The sequence below is a fragment of the Carcharhinus amblyrhynchos genome, unplaced genomic scaffold (genome assembly GCF_965287045.1).
Source record: "Carcharhinus amblyrhynchos unplaced genomic scaffold, sCarAmb.v2.hapA chromosome_138, whole genome shotgun sequence".
In the NCBI taxonomy this organism is placed as follows: domain Eukaryota; kingdom Metazoa; phylum Chordata; class Chondrichthyes; order Carcharhiniformes; family Carcharhinidae; genus Carcharhinus; species Carcharhinus amblyrhynchos.
This window is the reverse complement of record NW_027649878.1, coordinates 5,001-26,752: the sequence shown is the minus strand read 5'-3', so window position 1 is coordinate 26,752 and position 21,752 is coordinate 5,001. Positions and strand designations below refer to the sequence as shown.

Sequence of the window (21,752 nt, the reverse complement as noted above, 5' to 3'; positions counted from 1 at the left end):
AAGGACTCAGTGATTCAAACCGTGCCCATCACAAAGTGTGAATAAAAGCAGATTCAATGACCCAGTCATTGGGTAAGTTGCAACACCAGAGTAGGATCGAATCTAGCAGATATACGGCTGTTTGTTTGCTCATGTACAAACATTGTAACAAGTCACCGAATTCTGGAAAGCGTTCCAAATGATTAATTCATCATATCTTAAATTTTCCTCCATTCTAATTTGCAACGTTAATCTTCATTTCCCTTTCTTACAGTAAACATAATGACAATTATCGTTCTCTCTCGTGGAAAACGCGGTCTCTCCAAATGTATCGCCTGTTATTTAGTGGCCATGGAAACGGCAGATCTGCTACTCCTTATACTGGACCTAATAATGATACAGATTCCAATTATTTATAAAGAGCAATTTATCTTCCTGAAATCAATCCTGTTTACAATATCCATGCCGTTCTACTTTTTACAGCTGCTGATTGTTCTGTCTGGTTTACCATTTCTTTCACCTTCGGTAGACTTGTGGCCATTTGTTGCCATCAGCTTAGCCATAAATATTGCACTGAGAAAACAGCGATTGTTGTGTTGGGAACAGTGGCCGTGCTGAGCTGTTTAAAGAACAGTTTTTGGTATTTTATGTTAACAGGTGAGTATATGCTGCAGAACTCACCAAGATTTTGTTTCACAACAATTGATGTTTGACAAGGTACCTCACAAGAGGTTATTGCAGAAGGTCAGGGGACATGGAGTTGGGGGTAGGGTGTTAGCGTGGATAGAGGATTGGTTGTCAAATAGGAGGCAGAGAGTGGGGGTCAATGGGTGCTATTCGGATTGGCGGTTGGTGACTAGTGGGGTGCCCCAGGGGTCGGTGCTGGGGCCTCAGCTATTTACCATTTATATAGATGATCTGGAGGAGGGAACCGAGTGTAGGGTGTCGAAATTTGCTGATGACACCAAGATTGGGGGAAAGGCAAATTGTGCGGAGGGTGTGGAGAGTCTGCAGAAGGATCTAGATAGGCTGGGCGAATGGGCCAGGAAATGGCAAATGGAATTTAATGTTGGCAAGTGCGAGGTGGTCCACTTTGGTAGGAAGAATGGTAGGAAGGACTATTACTTACGTGGCGAAAAACTGCAGCAGGCGACGGTGCAGAGGGACCTCGGGGTCCTTGTGCATGAGTCGCAAAAACCCAGCTTGCAGGTGCAGCAGGTGGTCAGGAAGGCGAATGGGATGCTGGCCTTCATAGCGAGGGGGATTGAATATAAAAGTAGGGAGGTCTTGCTGCAGCTGTATAGGGCATTGGTGAGGCCGCAGCTGGAGTACTGTGTGCAGTTTTGGGCGCCGCACCTGCGCAAGGATATTTTGGCCCTGGAGGGAGTGCAGAGGAGGTTTACTAGGCTGATACCGGAGTTGAGGGGGTTGAGCTATGAGGAGAGGCTGAATAAACTAGGCTTGTACTCCACTTTTAATGGACAGATCCGCTCCAGTTTTTCGGGTAAGACCAATACAATCCGGGTGGGGGGGGGGGTCTTTCGGGTAAGACTAATACAATCCGGGTGGGGGGGGGTCTTTCGGGTAAGACTAATACAATCCGGGTGGGGGGGGGGGTCTTTCGGGTAAGACCAATACAATCCGGGTGGGGGGGGGTCTTTCGGGTAAGACCAATACAATCCGGGTGGGGGGGGGGTCTTTCGGGTAAGACCAATACAATCCGGGTGGGGGGGGGTCTATCGGGTAAGACCAATACAATCCGGGTGAGGGGGGGGGGGTATTTCGGGTAAGACCAATACAATCCGGGTGGGGGGGGGGGGGGTCTTTCGGGTAAGACCAATACAATCCGGGTGGGGGGGGGGGGGTCTTTCGGGTAAGACCAATACAATCCGGGTGGGGGGGGGTCTTTCGGGTAAGACCAATACAATCCGGGTGGGGGGGGGGTCTTTCGGGTAAGACCAATACAATCCGGGTGGGGGGGGGTCTTTCGGGTAAGACTAATACAATCCGGGTGGGGGGGGGGTCTTTCTGGTAAGACTAATACAATCTGGGTCGGGGGGGGTCTTTCGGGTAAGACCAATACAATCCGGGTGGGGGGGGGGTCTTTCGGGTAAGACTAATACAATCTGGGTCGGGGGGGGTCTTTCGGGTAAGACCAATACAATCTGGGTGGGGGGGGGTCTTTCGGGTAAAACTAATACAATCGGAGAAAGGGTAATGTGATAAAGTGAATAAAACAATGCCTCAGCAGTAGGGGTCAGAAAACATTGACAAAAATATGTTTTAGTGACCAGAAGAAGTGTCCACCAGCCTCCCACAGCGATCTGTCCGAGATTCCGCATTATTTGCCATGTATATAAAAATGTAAATAGCCATGTGTGCAGAGATATGTAAAACTTACTGTTGACACAAACATTAGACACGAAGACTTGCCACGGAGTCAACAGTGAGTTTAGGTGTCTTGAGCTACAATAAGACAGAGGCGGAATGGTCAACTAACCATGAAATGTAACCCTGAAGAATGTGAGATAATGTCCTTCGGAAGGATGAATATGAGAAAGAAGTGTTCAATGAATGACACGACTGGAGGAAGTTGTGTGGAACAGAGTGACTTCCATGTGTTTGTCCACAGATCACTGGAACATGCAGACCAGAGACACTTCATTTGATCAATCAAAGCACAGATTCCAAAAGCAGAGGAGTCATGTTGCTTTAGTAGGCGAGGACACAGCTGAAGAATTGAGAGCTGTTCTGGTCGCCACATGATAGGATGGATATGATTGCACTGTGGGGGCGCAGAGGAGCTTCACAAGAGGGTTGCCTGGTTTAGAAGATTAAAGTTATAGAACATCGAACACTACAACACAACCAAGCCCTTTGGCCCACAAGTTGCGCCGATCATATCCATACCTACCAGGCCTGTGTGTAACTCCCAATCCCATTAAATCCCATATACTCATCCAGAAGTCTTTTAAAAGACCCCAGCGAGTTCGCCTCCACCACCACTGACGGCAGCCGATTCCATTCACTCACCACCCTCTGAGTGAAAAACTTACCCCTAACATCACTTCTGTACTTTCCTCCCCGCACCTTAAACCTGTGTCCTCTCGTAGCGACCATTTCAAACTGGGGAAATAGCCTCTGAGAGTCCACCCTATCTATTCCTCTCAACATTTTATAAACCTCTATCAGGTCGCCTCTCAACCTTCGTCTCTCCAGGGAGAAGAGTCCCAGCTCCCTCAACCTAACTTCATAAGGCATGCCTCCCAGTCCAGGCAACATCCTTGTAAATCTCCTCTGCACCCTTTCAATAGCTTCTACATCCTTCCTGTAGTGAGGCGACCAGAACTGCGCACAATACTCCAAGTGGGGTCTGACAAGGGTCTTGTGAAAATAGAATTGAGAGGCTTGGATTGTTTTTACTGGAGCAACGATGACTGAGGGGTGACTTAATTTAGGCGTGCAAGATTATGAGGGCCATTGATCGAGTGGATAAGGAGCATCCGTTTCTATCCGTTCCCATTAATTGAAGGGTCAGAGGCAGGACGTGTGGGGAATGTGACCATTTTGTTTTACTTGGTGGTAGGTGATGGTCTGAAATCTACTTCCTGGAGGCTGGTAGAGGTGGGTTGTGTCACATCCTTTGTAAAGAATCTGGATGATTACTTGGTACATCATAACATGCATAGCTGTGAGCCAGATATTGAATTAGTTATGATATTAGTTGTCCCGTGAACAGGTCGAAGAGCCTCATCTGTCTCATATTATTCTCTGAAAATTCTTGTTCCGCATTTTCACCACCGGATCAGGTTCGTTCAGTCAAACGGCCGAGAACTGCACATATTTGAAATTTAAATACATTGACCCACATGCTGACAACCTCCCCCACCCCCACACACTGAAATGTATCCACAGTTTTGACATATTTGTTGACCATTTAATGTGACAGAATGCTAAACACCCTGGTTTGCCAAGGACACAAAACATTAGCCAGCACTGGAAGCAGTATAGCTGGAAATATCAAATTGCAAAGAGTTATTCATATTTGGACAAAATCTGTGGAGAGTTTCAGTGCAGGGAGATGTAAATTGACACGATTTAGATTGAAAATGGATGGAATAATGTCTTTTATTAAACAATAAAATGTGGAAGCTGAAAAATATTCTGATATTTCACAGCTGGATTCACACAGTACACACAGCAATGTCTCTGATATTCTGGAATTGCTGCCAATGTGGTTAATCTCAGTACGGAAACTGCTTTCATGATTTAATGTTAATCTGGTCACTCTCATCAAAACAAGGTCAACATTTCTGTACAATGTGAGTGACTGGTAAGTTCAAAGAGCTCAGGTTAAAAGTTTAAAATAACCAGTCACTTTTCTGTGGCTGCTTTGGGAGTGTCAGTGGAATGTAGCTCACAGTAAAGTGGGAACAATTGTTTTGGGAAATAATTGGAGATTATTGAGAGCTTCCTGCATTCTGGAAATGTGTGTGAGCTATTCAGAGATTGGAAATGATGGATGAATAAAGATACAGTTCTTTGTTAGTTTGATGAGATTGTCACCCCTGAATATTCACCAGTTCCAGGAATGATTAAACAATGTCTATCATTCAAATTCTTCAGACAGGTGAAAAAAGTGAGAGAAGGACTGAATCCACAAACACTGACACAAACAGTATTTGAAATTTCAACTTCATGTTTGAATGTGAAGGGGCTGATTGAAATAAACACGAGGCCACATTGGGATGCTGAGCAATTTAATTCCTGCTTTTCCTAAACTAATAAAAATGTGATGAAACATTCCTTGGATAAAGCACTCCATCTCCCTTCACACTCTACCCCTCACTCACTCTCTCACTTACTCTTGCCCTTACTCTCTCCCCTTCATTCTCCCTCCTGACTCTCTCTCTCCCTCATTGAGTCAACTTTTCTCCCCCTCACCTCTCTCTTCACTTAATCTATCTCCCATTGCACTCTCTTCTCACTCTCTCCCCTTACACTCTCCTTCCTCTGTCTCTCTCATTCATTCACCTTCTCTCCCCCTCAGAATGCCTTCCCCCTCTCTCTTCACTCAATCTATCTCCCATTGCGCTCTCTCCCAGTCATTCCCTCTTCCCCCCCCGACTCACTCTCCCTCATTCACTCACCTTCTCCCACTACTCCTGCCCCTTCCCTCCCCTCTTCATTCAATCTATCTCCCAATGCTCCCTCTCCTCACTTTCACCCCTCCTTATCTCTCCCCTCACTCTATCTACCCTCATGATCCCTCCCCCCACTCTATCTGTCCCTTACAATATCTCCTGTTCAGTCACCGCATCTCACACTATTCTTCTAAAATTTTCCCCCACACTCTCTCCCCTATACTCTGTGTCTCCCCCTCACTGACATCACCCTTTCTCCCTCACCCTCATTCTCTTCTCCCTCAGCCTCTTGTCCTATCACTCCCTCCCCATTCCCCCCCCCCTCACTCTCACACCAGCTCGCTCCATCTCTGACACACTCTCCCCATCACTCTCTCACACCCTGTCCTCTTGCTCTCTCCTCTGTCTCTCCCCATCACTCTCTCTCCTCATCAGCTCCCCTCACCATCTCTCCTCCTCATTCACTCTTAATTTATTCCTTCGCTCACACTATCTCCCATCGCCCTCTCCCTTCTCTCTCCCCTCCCCCTCACATGTTCTGCTTACTGTCTCTCTCATTGATTGTATTTAAGACAGGGATAGACAGGCACTTGATTGGAAAGTCGGGACAATGGGGTTGAGAACGTTATCAGCTGTGATTAAATGACGGAGGAGACTCGATGAGCAGAATAGCTGAATTCTGCTCCTGTACCTTACGGTCTTTTTAGTTTCACTCTCACTGTTAGTTACAGTATTTATCCTAGTCCCCCGCTCTTTATTAGCTTGTGTACTTATTAGTTTCAGGATTGCAGTGATTACCAATTAGCATTGAACATAAAAAAACTCCAATATTTAATTACAAATCCCTACAGTGATACAGATGATAAAATGAGGAATATCCATTACAATTATAGAGCAGCAACATTAACCCTTTCTCTTTCAAAACTCAGTAACACTGATCATGTCACATACTGAGCAGTATTCAGTTAAAACTAGCACTGACAACACAATAAAGTTAGTTTAAATTGTAATAATAGATGATGTGAATAGTTTGTTCTGAAGAAATGATACTAATTTGAAAGTGATTAATTCATAGTCTTTGAAGAATTTCCCTGATTCAATGTGATGCTTTTAATGGTATAGAATATCTCTCCACTTTTCAGCGCTGACATTTGCAACTGCAGATGGATGAAAAACAACAATCTGACAAACCCCAGGTAATATCTGTCATGGTCAAATAAACAGTTTGATAAATAATGGTCATATCTGACATCATGCATCTGCCCTGAGATCTTTGGGACAATCCAAAATAAATCATACATTCAGAAATTAAATAAAGCTGGGGTGAGTGTGCAGGGACAGAGTGAAATTGTGAATTCTAGCTTTCTGTGCGATAGCTCTGGATCTGCTCAGTGAGATATAAGGAACAAGGAAAGAGGAAACTGTATTTCCGAGGCTCCGATCGTGTCCAGTGCTGCCCCAGTGTTCATTTGTTGTTTTCGGTCTAGGGATGTCAGTTTCAGAGGAAATGTTATCACTGTTGTCTAAATTAAATTTCATTTGTTTATGGGGTGCTGAGAATTTATTAACCGCTGTAATGCATGGGTTTGTGATGTGTGTTTTGTGTATTTAAGAGAGATTCTGTGTTTCCCCCTGAAGTTTCTCTGTGTGTCAATATGTGGGTAAGAGTGTGGAGTTAGAACATAGAACACTACAGCACAAACAGGCCCTTCGGCCCACAAGTTGCGACGATCACTTGTATACCTACCAATCTATAGACCTATCTATAACCCCCAATCCCATTAAATCCCATATACTCATCCAGAAGTCTTTTAAAAGACCCCAGCGAGTTCGCCTCCACCACCACTGACGGCAGCCGATTCCATTCACTCACCACCCTCTGAGTGAAAAACTTACCCCTAACATCACTTCTGTACTTTCCTCCCCGCACCTTAAATCTGTGTCCTCTCCTAGCAGCCATTTCAGCCCGGGGAAATAGCCTCCGAGAATCCACCCTATCGATTCCTCTCAACATTTTATAAACCTCTATCAGGTCGCCTCTCAACCTTCATCTCTCCAGGGAGAAGAGTCCCAGCTCCCTCAACCTATCTTCATAAGGCATGCCTCCCAGTCCAGGCAACATCCTTGTAAATCTCCTCTGTACCCTTTCAATAGCTTCTACGTCCTTCCTATAGTGAGGCGACCAGAACTGCGCACAGTACTCCAAGTGGGGTCTGACAAGGGTCTTATAAAGTTGCAGCATTACCTCCCGACTCCTAAACTCAATCCCTCGATTAATGAAGGCCAGTACACCATACGCCTTCTTGACCACCTCCTCCACCTGCGAGGCCGATTTAAGAGTCCTGTGGACCCGGACCCCAAGATCCTTCTGCTCTTCAACACTACTAAGACTCCTGCCCTTGATAGTGTACTCGTTCATCCCATTGGTCCTGCCAAAATGGACGACTACACGTTTATCCGCGTTGAAGTCCATCTGCCACTTCTCCGCCCAGTCCTGCATCCTATTTATGTCCTGCTGCAACTTCTGACATCCTTCCAGACCATCCACAACACGACCAACCTTCGTGTCATCGGCAAACTTACTAACCTATCCCTCCACTTCCTCATCCAGGACATTTATGAAAATGACAAACAGCAAGGGTCCTAGAACAGATCCCTGGGGCACTCCACTGGTGACCGACCTCCATGCAGAAAAAGACCCATCCACAAGCACTCTCTGCCTTCTGCAGGCAAGCCAGTTCTGGATCCACAAGGCCAAAGCCCCTTGGATCCCATGCCCTCTCACCTTCTCAAGAAGTCTTGCTTGGGGGACCTTATCAAACGCCTTGCTGAAGTCCATGTAAACCACATCCACCGCTCTTCCTTCGTCAATGTGTTCAGTCACATTTTCAAAGAACTCAACTAGGCTCGTAAGGCACGATCTGCCCTTGACAAAACCATGCTGACTATTCCTGATCATGTCAAACCTCTCCAAATGCTCATAAATCTTGTCCCTCAGAAGCCTCTCCATCAGCTTACCAACCACTGAGGTCAGACTCACCGGTCGGTAATTTCCCGGGCTATCTCTGTTCCCTTTCTTGAAAATAGGAACCACATCCGCAATCCTCCAATCTTCCGGAACCTCACCTGTCTCCATCGACGATGCACAGATCATCACCAGGGGCTCTGCAATCACCTCCCTCACCTCCCACAGTATCCTGGGGTACATCCCATCTGGTCCCGGCGACTTATCTATCTTGATAGAATTCAAAAGTTTGAACACATCCTCTTCCTTAATATCCACACACTCCAATCTTTTCCATCTGCTGCAAACCTGTAGCAAAATCTCCCAGATCAGTTTCCACTGTGAATACTGAGGCAAAGTACTCATTAAGCACCTCTGCCATTTCTTCCGGTTCCACACAGACCTTTTCCCCCTTCACCTTTTATAGGTCCTATCCCTTCTCTTCTCATCCTTTTATTTTTCACATATTCATAGAAGGCCTTGGGATTCTCCTTAATCTTACCCGCCAAGGCCTTCTCATGACCCCTTCTGGCTCTCCTCATTTCCCTTTTAAGCTCCTTTCTACAGTCCTTATACTCCTGTAGATCCTTACCATCTCCTAGTTCCCTGAACCTTTTATACACCTTCCTTTTCCTCCTGACAAGGTTCACCACAGCCTTCGTGCACCACGGTTCCCGCGCCCTACCAAAACCTCCCTGTCTCATCAGAATGTTGTCGTGCAGAGCTCCAGACAAACATTCCTTGAATATCCGCCACCTTCCTTCGGTACTTTTCCCCAAGAACGCCTCCTTCCAGTTTATTTGTCCAATTAACTTCCTGACTTCTTTGTATCTCCCCTTACTCCAGACAAACACCTTCCTAGCCTGCCTGATCCTATCTCGTTCCAATGCAATTGTGAAGGAGATAGAATTACGATCTCCATCCCCGAGATGCTCTCCCACCGAGAGATCCATCACCTGCCCTGGTTCATTCGCCAGCACCAGGTCAAGTACATAAGAACATAAGAACATAAGAAATAGGAGCAGGAGTAGGCCATCTAGCCCTTCGAGCCTGCCCCGCCATTCAATAAGATCATGGCTGATCTGTCGTGGCTCAGTTCCACTTTCCCGCCCTCTCCCCATAACCCTTAATCCCCTCTTTTATCAAGAACCCATCAACCCGCTTCTTAAAAATATTTAGCGAGGCAGCCTCCACCACTTCAACGGGCAGAGAATTCCAGAGATTCACCACCCTTTGAGTGAAGAAGTTCCTCCTCAACTCCGTTCTAAACCGCCTCCCCTTTATCTTGAGGCTGTGCCCCCTAGTCCTACTGTCTTTTTTGAGCGGGAAGAGTCTCTCCACCTCTATCCTATCCATCCCATTCATCATCTTATACGTCTCAATGAGATCTCCCCTCATTCTTCTAAACTCTAACGAGTACAAGCCTAGTTTATTCAGCCTCTCCTCATAGCTCAACCCCCTCAACTCCGGTATCAGCCTAGTAAACCTCCTCTGCACTCCCTCCAGGGCCAAAATATCCTTGCGCAGGTGCGGCGCCCAAAACTGCACACAGTACTCCAGCTGCGGCTTCACCAATACAGCCTCTCCCCTCGTAGGCTTATCCACGTACTGTGTCAGGAACCCTTCCTGAACACACCTAACAAACTCCTCCCCATCCAAACCCCTTACCCTAGGGATATTCCAGTCGATGTTTGGGAAATTAAAGTCTCCCATCACGACAACTCTGTTATTAATACATCTCTCTAGAATCTGTTTCCCTATCTGCACCTCAACTTCCCTGTCACTATTGGGTGGCCTATAGAAAACACCCAGCAAAGTTTTCGACTCTTTGCTGTTCGTAACTTCCACCCACAGAGACTCTGTAGATAGTCCCTCCACGGCATCCTCTTTCTCTGCAGCCATGACACTGTCCCTGATCAACAGTGCCACTCCACTACCTCTTCTGCCATCCTCCCTGTCCTTCCTGAAGCATCTGAATCCTGGCACCTGAAGTACCCAGTCCTGTCCCTGAGATATCCAAGTCTCCGTAATGGCCACCACATCACATTCCCAAGCAGCAATCCACGCCCTAAGCTCATCTACCTTATTCACTACACTCCTGGCGTTAAAATAGACACATCTCAGCCCCTCAGTCTGGGCATTTCCCTTCTCCACCCCCTGTCTAACCTCTCTCTCATACTGCCTGCAGTCCTCCCCTACCTGGGAGCTAACCTCCTCCGTCCCAGTTTCCCCATCACAATTCCCTCCCCCCATCCTTTCTAGTTTAAAGTCCCCCCGGTAGCCTTAGCCAGTCTTCCCGCCAAGATATTAGTCCCCCTGGGATTCAAGTGCCACCCGTCCTTACTGTACAGGTCACACCTGCCCCTAAAGAGGTCCCAGTGATCTAGGAACCGAAATCCCTGCCCCCTGCTCCAGTCCCTCAGCCACGCATTCACCCTCCACCTCATTCCATTCCTGCCCTCATTCTCCCGTGGCACAGGCAGCAATCCTGAGATTACTACCTTCGCTTTCCTCTTCCTCAGCTGCCTACCCAGTTCCCTATAGTCCCTTTTCATGACTGCCTCCCTCTTGCCTATGTCAGCAGTACCTATATGCACTACAACCTCTGGTTCCTCACCCTCCCCTTTCAGGATGTCTGGGACACGCCCAGAGACATCCCGAATCCCAGCCCCAGGGAGACAAACCACCATCCGCGACTCACGCCTACGTCCACAAAAACGCCTGTCCGCCCCCCTCACTGTGGAGTCCCCTATTAACACTACCTTTCTGCTCTCTTTTTTAATTTTTTGACATACTGGCTCAGCTCCAGAGACCTGGCCACCGCTTCCTCCCCTCGGATGAGCTGTCCCCCCCAACCCCACCCCCAGTAGTACTCAGGCAGGAGTACTTATTTTGAAAGGGGGACATCCACCGGTGTGCTCTCCATCACCTGAGGTTTCCCCTTCCTGATAGTTACCCACCTGCCTTCTTCCTGTTGCCCCGGTGTGACCACTTGCTGGTCGCTCCAGTCAGTTATCTCCTCGTTCTCTCTCCCAAATGAGCCGAGGGTCCTCGAGCTGCCTTCGCAGCTCCTTAACCTGGTTCCGTAGGGACTGGAACTCCACACACCGAGCACAGGTGTGGGTGTCTGGGGGACCAGGAGCTTCCAAGACCTCCCACATGTTGCACTGGCAGCAACACACTGGCCTCACACCCACACTTGCCCTTTTTCAGTAACCCAGAGGAAAAAGTAAAAAAAAAACTGATAACTGAACTTGCCTCAGCCTTATCTCTGTGGCCCTGTGAGCCAAAGCCCTTACAGCACACTCCAAAACAAAAACAAACTTCCCTGCTCTCAGTCAGAGCCACTCTCTCTCTCTCTCTCTCTTTTTGAGGTTAGAGGAGGGGGGAGGGTGGGACACTCTACCTATGTAGAGTACCGGGATTCCTCACCGCTCTAATTTATAGTAAAGTTCAAAAAAAAACTCTACCCGAGTGCCTTAGCAACTGCTTCCCGATTTTACAGATTTATCTGTCGATACTGAACTGTTTGCCTCTGGTGAGTTCAGTAGGGGAAGGTTCGGGAGATAAGGGATGGCAGATGCGGGAAGGGGAGGGCTAGAGACGGGAAAGAGAGTGGAGGAGGGCGGCGGGGGCGTGGGGTGGAGACTGGCCAGTCGCTGACTCTGCAGTCACTAACTCAATGGAAAGTTCCAGATCTGGGCAGTGGGGAGGGGTCACAAGAGGGAGAGAGGGTGAAAAGCAGCGGGATCTGCGCAGAGAGAGCAATTGCAAAGCACTGAGCCCAGCGGACACCCGTCTCCTCCAAGAACAGCTCCGATTGCCTGCGGACGCCCAGACACAGTCTCAACATGGGGTGAGAACCCTGGACAAGGGGAGATTTACTCTGTATCTAACGCCGTGCTGTCCCTGTCCTGGGAGTGTTTGATGGGGGACAGTGTAGAGGGAGATTTACTCTGTATCTAACCCAGTGCTGTACCTGTCCTTGGAGTGTTTGATGGGGACAGTGTAGAGGGAGCTTTACTCTGTATCTAACCCAGTGCTGTACCTGTCCTGGGAGTGTTTGATGGGGACAGTGTAGAGGGAGCTTTACTCTGTATCTAACCCAGTGCTGTACCTGTCCTGGGAGTGTTTGTTGGGGGACAGTGTAGAGGGAGCTTTACTCTGTATCTAACCCCGTGCTGTACCTGTCCTGGGAGTGTTTGATGGGGGGGACAGTGCAGAGGGAGCTTTACTCTGTATCTAACCCCGTGCTGTACCTGTCCTGGGAGTGTTTGATGGGGACAGTGTAGAGGGAGCTTTACTCTGTATCTAACCCCATGCTGTACCTGTCCTGGGAGTGTTTGATGGGGGGACAGTGTAGAGGGAGCTTAACTCTGTATCTAACCCCGTGCTGTCCCTATCCTGGGAGTGTTTGATGGGGGGGACAGTGTAGAGGGAGCATGACTCTGTATCTAACCCCATGCTGCACCTGTCCTGGGAGTGTTTGATGGGGGGACAGTGTAGAGGGAGCTTTACTCTGTATCTAACCCCGTGCTGTACCTGTCCTGGGAGTGTTTGATGGGGGACAGTGTAGAGGGAGCTTTACTCTGTATCTAACCCCGTGCTGTACCTGTCCTGGGAGTGTTTGATGGGGGACAGTGTAGAGGGAGCTTTACTCTGTATCTAACCCCGTGCTGTACCTGTCCTGGGAGTGTTTGATGGGGGACAGTGTAGAGGGAGTTTTACTCTGTATCTAACCCCGTGCTGTACCTGTCCTGGGAGTGTTTGATGGGGGGACAGTGTAGAGGGAGATTTACTCTGTATCTAACCTCGTGCTGTCCCTATCCTGGGAGTGTTTGATGGGGGGGACAGTGCAGAGGGAGCATTACTCTGTATCTAACCCCGTGCTGTACCTGTCCTGGGAGTGTTTGATGGGGGGACAGTGTAGAGGGAGCTTTACTCTGTATCTAACCCCGTGCTGTCCCTATCCTGGGAGTGTTTGATGGGGGGGACAGTGCAGAGGGAGCATTACTCTGTATCTAACCCCGTGCTGTACCTGTCCTGGGAGTGTTTGATGGGGGGACAGTGCAGAGGGAGCTTTACTCTGTATCTAACCCCGTGCTGTACCTGTCAAAGAACAAAGAACAAAGAACAACACAGCACGGGAAACAGGCCCTTCGGCCCAACGAGCCCACGCCGCCGTCCTACTATCTCAGTGACCTATTCATGATTTTAGTCTACACCTAACGTGCGAGGATCAGGGAGGTCCAATTTAGGGACAATTTAGTACCCAATCAATCAGCCTAAAAGCACATCTTTGGGGGATGTGGGAGGAAACCGGAGTACCCGGAAGAAACCCACGCAACCACGGGGAGAACGTGCAAACTCCCACAGACACAGGCCCAAATCCATGTGTCCGCACAGCAACAGAGATAGTCTCTGAGCTGTCATGTTGCCCTCGAGATGGTCCAGTTTAAGCACACTAACGACATGAAGCAATAGGCAACTCCCGAAGCAACATCCAAGAGCAGCCCACTACAACCTGCCGCCTGCATGCCCCTTGCTGGACTTAAATGCCTGTGGAGACAAAAAAATTCATTATTAAACAGGCAAAGACTAACATTCCTGAGGCAAAACGTATTCCCAAGCCTACAATGTTCAGTAAGGCCTATTATATCCCCCTATATGTATCCCGCTCATATGGCTGTCTAAGTGACTCTTAAACAACCCTAGCGTGCCTGCTTCCACCACCTTACTCGGCAGTGCATTCCACACCCCCACTACCCTTTGCGTGAAAAACTGCCCTCTAATATTTGTCTTATACCTAGCCCCCCTCACCCTAAGCCCGTGACCCCTCGTTCTATCCATTTCTAGTAGCGGAAAAAGCTTACCACCATTTACTCTATCTATCCCCTTCCTAATCTTATAAACCTCTATTAGATCCCCCCTCAGCCGACGTCTCTCAAGGGAAAACAGCCCAAGTTCATTCAATCTTTCCTCGTAAGACAGCCCTTCCATACCAGGCAACATCCTGGTAAATCTCCTCTGCACTCTCTCCAGGATCTCTACATCCTTCCGGTAGTGCGGCGACCAGAACTGGACGCAGTACTCTAAGTGAGGCCTAACCAACGTTCTATACAACTGCAACATCAGACTCCTACTCTTATATTCTATACCTCTTCCTATGAAGGCTAACATACCATACGCTTTCCTCATCACATTCTGCACCTGTACCGACACCTTCAGGGACTTGTGCACTTGCACCCCCAGGTCTCTCTGCGTATCTATACTCCGGATAGTTCTACCTTTTATCGTATAACTCCCCTCCACATTATTCCGGCCAAAGTGCATCACCTCACATTTCTCCGGATTAAATTCCATTTGCCATCTATCTGCCCAATCTACCAGCCTGTCTATGTCCTGTTGCATTGCCAGGCACTGCTCCTCAGTACCCGCCAATCCAACCATCTTGGTGTCATCAGCAAATTTGCTGATCACACCACCTACCCCCTCTTCCAAGTCATTAATATATACCACAAATAGAAGAGGTCCAAGTACTGAGCCCTGCGGCACACCACTGGTGACAGGCCTCCAATTGGAAAAGGAGCCTTCCACTACTACTCGCTGTCTCCTCCTCCCAAGCCAGTTCTCCACCCATCTACATACCTGGCCTTGTATCCCATGAGCCTTCACCTTTTCTATCAGCCTACCATGAGGGACCTTGTCAAACGCCTTACTGAAATCCATATAGACAACATCAACGGCTTGTCCTTCGTCAACCGTTTTTGTCACCTCTTCAAAAAATTCCACTAGATTCGTAAGGCACGACCTCCCTGTAATGAAGCCATGCTGCGTATCCCTGATCAGATTGCAGCGCTCCAGATGTTCATACATCCTATCCTTGAGGATCCTCTCCATTAACTTGCCTATAACTGAAGTCAAGCTCACCGGCCTATAATTCCCTGGGTTATCCCTCTGACTCTTCTTAATCAACGGTACTACATTTGCAATCCGCCAATCCTCTGGGACCTCACCTGTGTCCAAAGAAGAGACAAAGATTTGCGTCAGAGGCCCAGCAATTTCATCCCTCACCTCCCTTAACAGCCTGGGATAGATGCCATCAGGCCCCGGAGATTTATCCGTCTTTATACTGTCTAAAAGTCCCAACACCTCTTCCCTCGTGATGACTATATCCCTCAACGGATCCTCAAACTCCTCAAGCACAGCACCAGACATCAGGCCCCTCTCCTGCGTGAATACCGACGCAAAGTATTCATTCAGGATCTCCCCCATTCCCCCAGGCTCCAAGCATAGTTCCCCTCCTCTGTCCTTGAGAGGACCAATCTTCCCTCTAACCATCCTTTTATTTCTAACATAGGAGTAAAATGCCTTAGGATTTTCTTTAATCCTACCCGCCAAAGCCATTTCGTGGCCCCTTTTTGCCTTTCTGATGCCCCTTTTAAGTTCTCTCCTACATTCTCTGTATTCTTCTAACGCTATCTCTGTCCTCAAATGCCTAGATCTAATGTACGCCTCTCTCTTCCTCCTGACCAGGTCCTCAATATCCCTAGTTACCCACGGCTCTCTAATCCTACCCTTCCCATCCTTCCTCTTGACCGGCACGTGCCTTTCCTGCAAAGATTTTAGTTTTCCCTTGAGAGACTCCCACATACCCAGCGTCGACCTGCCATCAAGCAGCTTACCCCAGTCCGTATCTTTAAGATCCTGCCTAATCCGGTTGTATCTGGCCCCCCCCAGTTTAACACCCTCCCCTTAGGACAGGCTTCATCTTTATCCATTAATATCTTAAACCAGACAGAGTTGTGGTCACTGTTAGCCACCTGCTCTCCTACTTCAATGTCAACCACCTGCCCAGGCTCATTCCCCAGAACCAAGTCCAGTATAGCCCCCTCCCTGGTCGGGCTATCCACATACTGCTCCAGGGATCCTTCCATTACACACTGTACAAATTCCTCCCCGTCAGCACCCTCTGATCTCGGCACCTTCCAGTCTACCCCGGGGAGATTAAAATCTCCCACTACCACCACCCTATTCTTCCTGCACTTATCTAGAATGTCCCTGCTTATCCCTTCTTCCACAGCCCTCGGGCTGTTGGGCGGTCTGTAGTACACACCCAACATAGTAACATCTCCCTTCCTATTCCTCAACTCCACCCATAGCGACTCGATTCCTATATCCTCTATACCTCCCTCCCTCTGCACTGCTATGATGCAATCCTTAACTAACAACGCCACTCCCCCACCTCTCAGCGACCCACCCCTATCACGCCTGAAGCACTTATACCCGGGAACATTCAACTGCCAGTCCTGCCCTTCCTTTAACCAAGTCTCTGTCACTGCCACCACTTCCAACTTCCTTTCGAACATTATTGCCTTCAGTTCATCTGTTTTGCCAGTCACACTCCTAGCATTGAAACACATGTACCGAAGACCCTGAGAAACAATCCGATCCTTCTTCCTACCCTCCGGGCTTACCCTATCCCCAATCCCAGTTCCGTCCACATCCCCACCCCCCCTCCATATTAGTTTAAACACTGCCGAAACACTCCAGCTAACCTTCCAGCTAAGATATTCACACCCTTCCCAGTTAACTGTACCCCATCCCTCTTATATATTTGCCCCTCTTTCATAAAGACTTCCCAATGGTCTACGAATCTAAAACCCTCTGCCCTACACCAATCCTTCAACCACGCATTGAGTTGGAGTATCTCATTATTTCTAGCCTGGGAGTATTTGATGGGGGGACAGTGTAGAGGGAGCTTTACTCTGTATCGAACCCCGTGCTGTCCCTGTCCTGGGAGTGTTTGATGGGGACAGTGTAGAGGGAGCTTTACTTTGCATCTAACCCCATGCTGTACCTGTCCTGGGAGTGTTTGATGGGGGGACAGTGTAGAGGGAGTTCTACTCTGTATTTAACGCCGTGCTGTCCCTGTCCTGGGAGTGTTTGATGGGGACAGTGTAGAGGGAGCTTTACTCTGTATCTAACCCCGTGCTGTACCTGTCCTGGGAGTGTTTGATGGGACAGTGTTCCTTCTTCGCAAAGACATTGTTTATTTGGGAATAGATATTTTCTGTGTTTTATTCCTGCAGGATTTTCCGGTTCCGTTTGATGTTGCTCTGTTTGATTGGATCATTATCACACCTCAATTCATCTGTGGGTGAGTCGCACTGTGGGAGGGTCAGTGCTGAGGAAGCGTCGCACTGTGGGAGGGTCAGTGCTGAGGGAGCGCCGCACTGTGGGAGGGTCAGTGCTGAGGGAGCGTCGCACTGTGGGAGGGTCAGTGCCGAGGGAGCGCTGCACTGTGGGAAGGTCATTCCTGAGGGAGCGCCGCACTGTGGGAGGGTCAGTGCTGAGGGAGCGCCGCACTATTAAGGGGTCAGTGCTGAGGGAGCACCGCACTGTGGGACGGTCAGTGCTGAGGGAGCGCCGCACTGTGGGAGGGTCAGTGCTGAGGGAGCGCCGCACTGTGGGAGGGTCAGTGCTGAGGGAGCGCCGCACTGTGGGAGGTTCGGTGCTGAGGGAGTGCGGCACTGTGGGAGGGTCTTTCCTGAGGGAGCGCCGCACTGTGAGAGGGTCGGTGCTAAGGGAGCACCGCACTGTGGGAGGGTCAGTGCTGAGGGAGCGCCGCACTGTGGGAGGGTCAGTGCTGAGGGAGTGCGCACTGTGGGAGGGTCAGTGCTGAGGGAGCGCCGCACTGTGGGAGGGTCAGTGCTGAGGGAGCGCCGCACTGTGGGAGGGTCAGTGCTGAGGGAGCGCCGCACTGTGGGAGGGTCAGTGCTGAGGGAACACCGCATTGTGGGAGGGTCAGTGCTGAGCGAGCGCCGCACTGTGCGAGGGTCAGTGCTGAGGGAGCGCCGCACTGTGGGAGGTTCGGTGCTGAGGGAGTGCGGCACTGTGGGAGGGTCTTTCCTGAGGGAGCGCCGCACTGTTAGGGGGTCAGTGCTGTGGGAGCGCCACACTACTGGATGGTCAGTGCTGAGGGAACCCCGCACTGTGGGGGGGTCAGTGCTGAGGGGTTGACGCACTGTGGGAGGGTTGGTCCTGGGGGAGCGCCGCACTGTGGGAGTTTGTCTCCAGGATAAGTTCGTTCCTGGAACAGGTTCTAACCATGTTTCATTTCAATCTTTTATTTTAACCAGGTTTTCGCGTTGACCCCCGGGGGCACCATGACGGTGAGTGTTTTTACAATGTTAGTTACTCTGGGCTCTGTGGAGATCTTGATGTGTATCTGAATAAGGGTGGTTTATGCTGGATTCGCAGTGCTGAGGGAGTGCCGCACTGTGGGAGGGTCAGTGCTGAGCGAGTGCCGCACTGTGGGAGGGTCAGTGCTGAGGGAGCGCCGCACTGTGGGAGGGTCAGTGCTGAGGGAGTGCCACACTGTGAGAGGGTCAGTGCTGAGGGAGCGCCGCACTGTGGGAGGGTCGGTGCTGAGGGAGCGCCGCACTGTGGGAGGGTCAGTGCTGAGCGAGTGCCGCACTGTGGGAGGGTCAGTGCTGAGGGAGCGCCGCACTGTGGGAGGGTCAGTGCTGAGGGAGCGCCGCACTGTGGGAGGGTCAGTGCTGAGGGAGCGCCGCACTGTGGGAGGGTCAGTGTCGAGGGAGCGCCGCACTGTGGGAGGGTCAGTGGCGAGGGAGCCACACACTGTGGGAGGGTCAGTGCTGAGGGAGCGCCGCACTGTGCGAGGGTCAGTGCTGAGGGAGCACCGCACTGTGGGTGGGAGCTGAAGGACTAAATGCGTTACTGATCTGTGCCTCACTGCACTCCCTCTCCATCTCTCTCTCTCTCTCTCTGTCTCTCCTCCTGTTTCAGTTCACTGCGGCGTTCCTGCGAATATTTCTCACGGACATTATGAATATCTGTCTCATCACGATGATGACACCTATCTTTCCGTGATCAAGTATGTTTGCGATGGCCCGGTCTACCACCTCGAGGATCCGGAGGAGGGTAGGTAACGCTGGTGTCTGGGGGTGAACCATCAAAGTGTAATCGAGTGAGAAAATGTGCCCCCAACCCCACCCCACCAACCAAAAAGAAAATTGTGCATCCCGTTCTGCTGACTATTGGGCTGAAATATTGTAGGGCAGCCTGTAACCTGACGTTGGTGGAATTTGGGGATACAGGTGTATTGCCAGCCAAATTCACCGAACACTCACTGAACGTTTCGATGACACGCTGTTCTTATTCTTCTCTGAGTGAGCTGTGTCGATTGTGCTCCCACCCACCGGCCTCCGGGTTATGGTTACAATGCGACCAAGATTGTGTTCGCAATGTTTACCGGGTTAACTGAGGAGATCGCGAGCGGGCCTGGGGTGGGGGGTGCCACCAGTGATAGTTTTTTTTTCGAGAATGATGGGGAGAAACGCCAGCCGTCCTGATATAAAAGGATGGCCATGTCGGATAAGCAGCAAAACCTGCGCATAAGGAACGCTGTGAAGAGTTCCCCTGGTAAATTTAAGCGATTGTTCCCAGACCGAGAGAAGCAGCTTCAGAGTCGGGTAAACTTCTGGTTCATTCTACCAAGGACACAACCAGGAAGAGAATATTTCTAGCCCAGTGTTGTTGGCTGAAACTGGGAGGGTTCCTGACCTTGCTAAGCTGGGAGATCCAGGAAAGAGTGATCATAATATTAGGCAATTTTGGAATGGGTTTGGGAGCAATTTGATGAAATCCAAAATTAGCTGTTGTAAATCCCACACTCTGAGGCCCCATCCCACATTCACCCTGCCCTCTCCCCGTCTCCCTCACTCCCCCCGCCCTCTCCCAGTCTCCCTCACTCCCCCCGCCCTCTCCCTGTCTCCCTCACTCCCCGCGCCCTCTCCCCGTCTCCCTCACTCCCCCGTCCTCTCCCCCTCTCCTCGCTCCCAACACCCTCTCCCCGTCTCCCTCACTCCCCCCGCCCTCTCCCTGTCTCCCTCACTCCCCCCGCTCTCTCCTGTCTCCCTCACTCCCCCACCCTCTTCCTCCTCACCCTCGCTCCCCCGTCCTCTCCCCCTCTCCCTCGCTCCCAACACCCTCTCCCCGTCTCCCTCACTCCCCCCACCCTCTCCCCTCTCCCTCACTCCCCCCGCCCTCTCCCCGTCTCCCTCACTCTCCCCACCCTCTCCCTGTCTCCCTCGCTCCCCCGCCCTCTCCCTGTCTCCCTCGCTCCCCCGCCCTCTCCCCGTCTCCCTCTCTCCCCCCACCCTCTCCCCGTCTCCCTCACTCCCCCCGCCCTCTCCCTGTCTCCCTCGCTCCCCCCGCCCTCTCCCTGTCTCCCCCTCTCCCCCCACCCTCTCCCCGTCTCCGTCACTCCCCCGCCCTCTCCCAGTCTCCCTCGCTCCCCTCTCCCTCTCCACGTCCCCCTCTCTCCCTCGCCGTCTCCCTGTCTCCCTCTCTCCCTCGCCCTCTCCCTGTCTCCCTCACTCCCCTTCCAGCCTCCGCCCCAGGGGGGTAGGGGAGGGGGTTAGAATGATGAAATCGAGGTGGAGGGGGATATTTCAGAGTACCGGGGGAGGGTGTGTGACACTGCGATGGTTTGGGTAAATGTGGATCCGATTATCTGGGATTTGTTCTCAGTCTGTCTCTGTGTCTCTCTCTCTGTCTCTCCCCTCTGGTCTCTAGCTGTCTACATTTGTACAGAACAGAACAAGTGGAAGAACGCAAAACTGAAGTACAAATTGCCAGAATGTCACAAAGGTGAGAGAGAGATTAACCTCAGTAACACACAGTCTCCCTGTCCCCTCAGTTACACCACACTCGGAGCACAGTTCCCGTCTCCCTATCCCCTCGATTATACCACACTCGGAGCACAGTTCCCGTCTCCCTATCCCCTCGATTAGACCCACACTCAGAGCACAGTTCCCATCTCCCTATCCCCTCGGTTAGACCCACACTCGGAGCACAGTTTCCCATCTCCCTATCCCCTCGGTTAGACCCACACTCGGAGCACAGTTCCCGTCTCCCTATCCCCCCGATTAGACCCACACTCGGAGCACAGTTCCCGTCTCCCTATCCCCTCGATTAGACCCACACTCAGAGCACAGTTCCCGTCTCCCTATCCCCTCGGTTAGACCCACACTCGGAGCACAGTTCCCTTCTCCCGATCCCCTCGATTAGACCCACACTTGGAGCACAGTTAACGTCTCCTTATCCCCTCGGTTAGACCCACACTCGGAGCACAGTTCCCGTCTCCCTATCCCCTCGGTTAGACCACACTCGGAGCACAGTTCCCGCATCCCTATCCCCTCGGTTAGACCCACACTCGGAGCACAGTTCCCGCCTCCCTATCCCCTCGGTTAGACCCACACTCGGAGCACAGTTCCCGACTCCCTATCCCCTCGGTTAGACCCACACTCGGAGCACAGTTCCTGTCTCCCTATCCCCTCGTTTAGACCCACACTCGGAGCACAGTTCCCGTCTCCCTATCCCCTCGGTTAGACCCACACTCGGAGCACAGTTCCTGTCTCCCTATCCCCTCGATTAGACCACACTCGGAGCACAGTTCCCGCCTCCCTATCCCCTCGTTTAGACCCACACTCGGAGCACAGTTCCCGTCTCCTATCCCCTCGGTTAGACCCACACTCGGAGCACAGTTTCCGTCTCCCTATCCCCTCGGTTAGACCCACACTCGGAGCACAGTTCCC

At 50.7% G+C, this 21,752-nt stretch overlaps 1 pseudogene; it reads left to right on the top strand.

Moving 5' to 3' along the window:
- LOC145338672 (haptoglobin-like) overlaps positions 1-21,752 on the top strand; it is a 40,418-nt pseudogene that overhangs the window by 13,773 nt on the left and 4,893 nt on the right.